This window comes from Cupressus sempervirens, chromosome 7, assembly GCF_028749045.1.
Source record: "Cupressus sempervirens isolate cs-2001-9-10 chromosome 7, ASM2874904v1, whole genome shotgun sequence".
NCBI classification, from domain to species: domain Eukaryota; kingdom Viridiplantae; phylum Streptophyta; class Pinopsida; order Cupressales; family Cupressaceae; genus Cupressus; species Cupressus sempervirens.
The window spans coordinates 137441357-137450250 of NC_143124.1; positions in this window are offsets into that span (position 1 = coordinate 137441357).

Here is an 8894-nt window from a genome sequence, read left to right on the forward strand (position 1 = left end):
GTGGAGCCAAGGGTTTCTGCAATAGTCACAACTGGCCATTGAGAATGAAAACTCTCAATTGGTACGCAATTTTGAGGGTGTGAAATATCACTTGAATTATTGCAGCTGGGAGGAAGATACTTCAGTCTTCTATTTGTGCTACATTGAGAAAAAATATTTGAGTACGGAAAAGCAGGCCGAAAAAGTAGGCCGAAAAAGTAGTTCGAAAAAGGCAGGCCGAAAAAGTAGTTCGAAAAAGCAGGCCAAAAAAGCAATTCGAAAAAAGCAGTCTAAAAAAGCAGGCCGAAAAAACAGAATCGAAAAAGAAGGCCGAAAAAGCAGGTCCGGAAAAGCAATTCAAAAAAAAAAGCAATCTGAAAAAGCAAATTCGAAAAAGCAAAGAAAATTATTACAGCCATCTACAATCAAGGGCGGCAGCTAGAGAGGCACGACTTGGGCATTTGAGGAGGTTATTTTCTGTTCAGTGGTATTGCAATACATCTATTCTTTAAGGCGACTTCATATGCCAGGTCTGATGTGTATTTTCATAGTTGCCTTTCACTATAGAGTGCTGTTGTAATTGTCATTTCGTATCAGACCTATCATTCATTAATAGATATATCATTCATTTTTACATTCCTCACAATGGTATCTGCAATCTATGGCTTTAGTTGTATTTAATCATGCATGTGATTAGCGTACTGCTGTAGGGGATTATTGAAATTAGATATTTAATGTTGCATTAGTTTTCATTGGCAGTTGTAGGTGCATATTACTTTACCAGCAATCATCATATTTTGATATCTTTGTAAATGCCAAGAGTCTTGGCTAACTTAGTATGAATATTGTATTGGACACTCATTCTCAATCAAGGAGATACAATTGTTGGTCATTAATAGTTGTCTTTGAGCATTAATATATCATTTTTTTATTAGCCAGTTAGCTTGCATACCAACTATTTGTTAAAATACCAGTTGGCTGTAGGTGATCATTTTCATGATTAGAACTCATATATGCATTCACTATTGCCAAAATTAGTTGCATATTTATGTTAGGTCATTGTTTAAACGATTTGGAGTCTTTTGTAAGCATTCTCTTTGAGGCAAATCCAAACAAGAATCACTGCAGCAATCTGAAAAGTTATATCAGTTAGAGGATCCTTGCTTGCAAAGTGTTTGACGAAATGTCAAACAACTGAAGTATAAAGATTTTTGGTGTTGGAAGAAGTTATAACCTATTGGGGTTATTACAGTGGTATCAGAGCTATTGACCTGCCATCCTGTTGGGTAGATTGGATATTGAATTAGTTAGTTAATCATGTTTACTTCAAGTACCCAGAAGCAGTGGGACAAGGATATGAAGAAGCTTAAACAAAATTTTAAAAGGTTGGATAAAAGTCAAAAAAGGATGAATGAATTGATGGTTTCCATGTTTAAGAGGACTACATCATAGAACAAAGACAAAGAGGAACAAGAGGTCTCTACAAGTGAGGTATCTAGAAACCTCTACAAGGAGTTTGCAGCAGTTGGTGACAGCATATAGCCAAATCTAGGGAGGACAAAAATCAAACTAGCTTGGAGGAAGATGTTGGGCACACAATACTTCAGAAGGTAGTGGGAATGGATATTATGTAGATTGATAGTAACGGTCAACTTGATACTCAAGTTGAGACAATTGTATACAGGTCGTCAGAGGGTGATGTCACAGGTACTCGGGATGGTTTAGTTCCAACAGGCAGTGACTACAACATAGTGGGTTCAGATGATGATTATGAGGATGTTGTTGTGCATGATGGTGAGATACCTGGTAGAGATGAGCAGACATTGAGCATTCATGACTTTGTTGAGAAAGAGTACCAAGCACAGTTAGATGCTTCGTCATATGAGGTTGAGACTGGTAGTACTTCATAGGATTTGTCCAGCCAGCTCAAGGTGAGCGAAGATAGTATTGTGACTTCATTATCTCATCATGACAGAATGCGGGATATGATAGAGGATCACATCCAGATGATTCAGTTACAGGGTCGACATAAGGGAGTTCAGGAAAAGTCTTCTTGTGTTGACTTATAGGTGATTAGGGAAGGAATGGGAACGATGAAGTTGAGATATTTACATCTTCTATCAGATCGTGACCATCTTCTTAGCCTTGTCGGAGACTATTCAGATGCCTTAAGGAGAAAGGAGGAGGAAGTTGACAGGCTTTCTCGTGAGCTTGAGGACATTCTAGCTTCTTGGATGAATACTCCATTGGCATTACAGGACTGGGAGAGACATGGGAATGAGCATGGCATAGAGCTAAGCTTAGTTTCATCTTGCACTCCTGATACTCAGTTTTCTGTGGCAAGCGGATCATATGTGGTCGTTTATAATGTTGTGAGTTCATCTTGCATTCACATTCAGGATACAGGGAAAAGGTCAAACAGGTATGTGGAGTTACTTGGTATTAGTCATATTACTCAGGTGAGGAGTTTGCTTGAGTTACCAACTGATTCTAGTTTACAGATATGGATTCGAGATTGTTATATTGGCGTTTGGGATTCAGTTGACTAGAGATCTTTATCACTTTTTGGTAGCAATGATTGTTTGGGTGCTATCATGGATTTGATTAGCAGATTGCACGGTGTTGTCTTTTCTTGTGCCAGCAGCTTGTCCGATGTTGGTATTAGTTTTTATACACCAGTATTGGGCTTTGTTCATATATCCAGTCGACCATTCTTGCTGGAATGTGTTGATGATCTTTCATATTTGGCAGTGTGTACAGATGAGTCCCAGGATCATATTGGCCTTGATGACATCCAGGAGGATGCAGTGGGTAGTTTTGAAGGCTTAGCTTCCTTGGCAGTTTCTTTTGGTATAGAGGAGTTGGACAGCAATGCTACAGTTTTTGATACTCCGTATGTTGATATGAGCTTTGGAGTTGATTCGCAAGGTATGGTTGGTAATACTCTAGAGAGCAATAACTTTGAGGATACTCCCTTAGACAGTGTGTCAGAGGAAGTTTGTAGGAGACAGTCTAGCCAATGCCATCATGTGTCTAGTCAGTTGAGAGTTAGTGAAAGAGACATTGCTATCGCTTGCCAACATTTCGATGCTGCTCGTCAGTTGTTAGCAGTTTGTGGATGGGGTTCTCCTACTAGTGATGAGCAAGGAGGTAGTTATTTTTCCTTGACAGAGATCCACTCTTTATGGGAGGCTATTCAGATTCTGAGACAGAATTATATGCAGTTGGTAGCCGACAGAGATTATCTTATGGAGTGGGGGAGTACAGCATACGATGCATTATTGGCCAAGGAAGATGAGGTGAGTGAGCTTACTCAGCAGCTCGAGGTGACTTCTGAGATTCTTGAAAGTACATAGTTGGCTTTCAAGGAGTCACAGCTTCATTTGGCTAAGGTGACCATGGAGTTAGAGCGATTGCAGTCTTTACCAGATTCTGTACAGTCACAAGCTGTGGTGTCTGGTGATCTGAGGATGTCCATGGTCGAAATTATCAGAGACAGTGGAGATGGGGATGCATCCATCCTTGATACCAACATTGGCATATCAGGTTCATTCCCACTAGAGTCAGGTTCAGTTGAGTTGGGTGCTGCAGTAGATTGTTGTATGCCTGACATGGTGGTGACCTCTAGTACTGATGGCATAGAGACTAGAGATGTTGTATCAAAGATCATGTGTGATGTTGGTGAGCCGACAGTTGGCATGGTTCCTGCTAGTAATACTACTCCCTTGGCTATGTCTTCGGAGGTAGTAATCAGTTCCAACTTGCTTACTGATCGATTGCAGTTAGTTTCATCTGGATTGCAGTCTGAGCCACTGACTGAGATTGGCGCATTCTATCGGCATTACACTATGAGGTATGCTCATCAATTTACCTTTGATGACCATGTTGATGAGATGATGATACAGAGATGTACTTTGGTTCCTAGTGCTTGTCATCAGTTATGGGACGGTTTGACGCCTCAGGATGAGAGTTGTGATGAGCATGACTTGGCAATAAGTTTTGCGGTTCACAGCTTGATAATACACGACTTAGAGCAGGAGTTTGTGAGTGATGCTTCAGCAGTTGTTGTTATTGATTCTACTCCTTTGGCTATGACATCTCCTGACTTAGTTGGTGATCAGTCACAGTGGGTTGTATCACTTGTTCATGGTGAGCTGTTGATTGAGGTTGGTTCTTTTTATCAGCATTATACTGCAGGGTATGTGCATCAGTTAGCATTTGATCCTTGTGCTGAAGAGTTGTTAGCAAGAAAATTTGGTTTTGGTTCAATTCCTTGTTGTTTATCTTGTGATGTCTTTTTGCCATCAGCGGTGCATGGGAGTTATGGATATGAGATAGTGGCTGGTGATCTGCAGAGTTGTGTTGACTGCAAGAGTTGTACAGTGTGTGGATTCTCCATACTTGGTACAATTTCATTCGGGAGTGTTCACCACTGTTGCAGAGTTGGATTCTACATTCTGTATAGGCCAGTGAGATGCATTGATGGAATTTACTATGTTGGCAGTTTGATTTGTCCACTTTACTTGGGTTCTGATGTTCTAGGAGTTTGTGTCTCGTGGGTTTTTGACTGTGGCAGTTGTGATTTTGGAGTTTGGTTGAGCTGTAATTGTCAGTTTGATTATGGATTCCTCTTGGTTATATTGCAGAGGATATTACAGGAGCCTGTGTTGATTGATAGCAGTATAGTACATGACTACATTTGGGATCTAGGCGGATTGATTGGTTTATTGTTCAGCCATTGCTCGAGGACAAGCAATTTCAGGAAGGGCGGACTGTCATGTCCCCATTCTGGAGGCAATTTGATTTAATTAACTTAATTAATTAGGTTGTCTAAAATAATGAATATTTTATGAGGATGACTAATTAATTATTTTAATTAAATAAATAAGTGGTAATAAATAATGTTCTAGAAGCTTCTGGAGAAAGTGGAGGAAAAAGAATAAATAGGCACCTCGAGCTTCATTCTAATCATCGAGATTTGTTGTTGTTGATGTTGATATTTGTTGATGTGCATTGTGGAGCCTAACATTTCTGCAATAGTCACAACTGGCCATTGAGAACGAAAACTCTCAATTGGTACGCAATTTTGAGGGTGTGAAATATCACTTGAATTAATTTAGCTGGGAGGAAGATACTTCAGTCTTCTATTTGTGCTACATTGAGAAAAAAATATTTGAGTACGGAAAAGCAGGCCGAAAAAGTAGTTCGAAAAAAGCAAGCCGAAAAAGCAGTTCGAAAAAAGCACGCCGAAAAAGTAGTTCGAAAAAGCACGCCGAAAAAGTAGTTCAAAAAAGTAGGCCGAAAAAGCAGTTCGAAAAAAGCAGGCCGAAAAAGTAGTTCGAAAAAAGTAGGCTGAAAAAACAGAACCGAAAAAGTAGGTCCAGAAAAGCAATCCAAAAAAAAAAAAGCAATCCGAAAAAGCAAAGAAAATTATTACAGCCATCTACAATTAGGGGTGGCAACTAGAGAGGCACGACTTGGGCATTTGAGGAGGTTATTTTCTGTTCAGTGGTATTGCAATACATCTATTCTCTAAGGCGACTTCATATGCCAGGTCTGATGTGTATTTTCATAGTTGCCTTTACTATAGAGTCTTGTTGTAATTGTCATTTTGTATCAGACCTATCATTCATTAATAGATATATCATTCATTTTTACATTCCTCACAATGGTATCAGCAATCCATGGCTTTAGTTGTATTTAATCATGCATGTGATTAGCGTACTGTTGTAGGGGAGTATTGAAGTTAGATATTTAATGTTGCATTAGTTTTTATTGGCAGCTGTAGGTGCATATTACTTTACCAGCAATCATCATATTTTGATATCTTTGTAAATGCCAAGAGTCTTGGCTAACTTAATATGAATATTGTATTGGACACTCATTCTCAATCAAGGAGATACAATTGCTGGTCATTAATAGTTGTCTTTGAGCATTAATATATCATTTTTTTATTAGCCAGTTAGCTTGCATACCAACTGTTTGTTAAAATACCAGTTGGCTGTAGGTGATTATTTTCATGATTAGAACTCATATATGCATTCACTATTGCCAAAATTAGTTGCATATTTATGTGAGGTCATTGTTTAGACAATTTGGAGTCTTTTGTAAACATTCTCTTTGAGGCAAATCCAAACAAGAATCACTGCAGCAATCTGAAAAGTTATATCATTCAGAGGATCCTTGCTTGCAAAGTGTTTGACGAAATGTCAAACAACTGAAGTATAAAGATTTTTGGTGTTGGAAGAAGTTATAACCTATTGGGGTTATTACGAAATTCTTAAAGAAAAAGCAAATAGTATGAGGAGGACCTCTAATGGACTCCTAGATAATGATAGGTGACTAATTGGGATGCTAAAATATGCTATTGAATATAAGGATGTTAATAATGTAGTAGCAAATCGTTAAATGAAGAACCATTCTCTAAAGTTGTGAATAAGTCCTTTAAGAAGAAGAGGAAAATTATTGAGAGGCAGTCCATCTCTAGTGAAAGTGAAAAGCCAGGCAACGACATTCCTCACTATTTTAATAAACAATATAACAACTCCAAATCCCAGTAACCCAAATGATGCACATACATAGCTGGAATGTGAGAGGTCTAGAGATGCGTGATAGAAAATATGTTGATAGAAAATGGTGTAATAATCTCAGGTTGAAGGACATCATATGTCTTCAAGAAATCAAATTTATTGGTTTCCAAGCTTACACCATATTGAAGTTCCTATGGGACCAAACTACTAGTTTTTACTCTAATCATACTAAAAGGTAAGGGAGGTATTGCTATTTTGGTTGGCCCTCAATGGGTTGATAAGATCATTGCAAATGGTGTATCCCCATACCAAAGAGCTCTCTGGATTACCTTTAAACATCATGATACTACTATTGGAGTTTGTAACATTTATGCTCCGAATGGTTATAGAGACAAAGCATGCTTATGGGAATGGCCAACTTCAAGGCTCCCTAAAGCACATTGGATTTTTGTTGGGGATTTCAATCTAGTGGAAAAAAAAAGAAGATAAATGTGGAGGCAGTCTACATAGTTGGAAGGGGAATGAACTATTTTTCTGGTCTAAAATTAAGGGGAAGTTCACAATGTTCAACCCTTTTGAGTCCAAAAAAGGTTCCTTTCCTAATATATGGTTTACATGGTGTAATAACCAAGGAGGTCAACAAAGAGTCTACTATAGGTTGGATAGAATTTATGTGGAGAACTCTATATTTTCTTTTGAATCTGGGGTTGGCCATGCACTGGTTTGTGTCTCTCCTGCTTCCATTTCTAATCACTACCCAATCTATGAAAATGTGTATATGGATAATCCCAACGAAAATAACTATAGGAGTAAAGGAACCTTCAAACTTAATACATCTTTACTTCAAGATGAGGGTAAAAATGATGTCGTCTTCCTAGGAGCGCACCCCTTAAGATTCTTCTTGGATGGACTTCCTCTATCCAAGGCTACTCGCATATGCATATGTTGACAATATCAAAATATTCTGGCACATCGATTATCGGCCATGGCAGACAATCGAGATCTTAATATCTCCATGCTCCATGCTTCGATATCGATTCTCGGCCATGGCATACAATGGAGATCTTAATATCTTACATGCTCCATACTTCGATTTCACATTGATTCTCAACCATGGCGGACAATGAAGATCTTAATATCTCACATGCTCCATGCTTCGAGTCTCATTAATATCCATGGTGCTAACCCCATAGGTTGACACAATATTATCCAAAAGTATGATTCATTAATATAAATAAATTCATAAATATAATTAAACAAATATAATCCATAAACATACCTTTCTTACCTTATTCTTTTCTTGGTCCATGTGGCTCTATCCTTAGTTGGCCCTTCAATGAATTATTCCTTCTAGAATTATTTCAACTCGATATTTACTTTCTAATTTATTTTTTTTAATTATAAGGAAAGGACAAAATTTTCTTTTTTTCTTTTTTTCTTTTCCAAGAGTCACAACCTTTCATAATACAAATCTTTTGAAAAGTCACAACACTTCATAGTTATAATCTTTCAAAAAGTCACGACACTTAATAAATAAAATCCTTTGGAAAAGTCTCAATACTTTATAATCACAATATTTTTGAAGAGTCGCAACTATTCATAAATATAACCCTGTCAAAGGTTCACATCCTTTCAATATCATTGATACCTTTTCAGAAAGTCACTTCCTTATTTTCTTCATATTACTTTCCTCTCCCATTTTTCCTTTTTTAACTCCTCTCTTCTCCTCTTCTTTTTCCCCCCTCTAAAATAAACTCTCCTCCTTTTTATATCTTAATATTAAGGAGTCATCTCTATTTGTTAAACATCTCTTGACTTTTCATTTGATTTAGTTAATTTATATTAGTCTATGTTATATTACTTATTTACTAACTTATTTGTGTTTATTATTATTTATTATTAAATTCTATTTAAAAAGTTAACATACTTTCTATAATATTGTCTCTTGTATTTAATTTTATTTATTTAATAACACTCTATTGCTATTAGGATTTAACTATGTGATATTGAGTCAAACTCATTGACCCATGTTTGATGAGTAGTGATTCAACATGAATCCATCTCTCATGAGAATAAATGGAACACTTAGCACTCATTGGATCTAGGTGATGCTTCACAGGGATGAAGGACCAAGACTTCCCGAGAGGTCACTCATCCCAGTACTACTCTAGTTTGAGTGCACTTAACTACGGAGTTTCCTCCATGGTTAAACTAGGTTGAAAGCTTTGGGTTTAACCATGGAGGAAAGTCCATAGTTAAGCGCAGTCAGGCTGGAGTAGTATTGGGATGGGTAACCTCCAAGGAAGTGTCGGTGCTTCACCCCTATGAAGCATCACCTAGATCCAATGAGTGCTAAGTGTTCCATTTATTCTCATGAGAGATGGA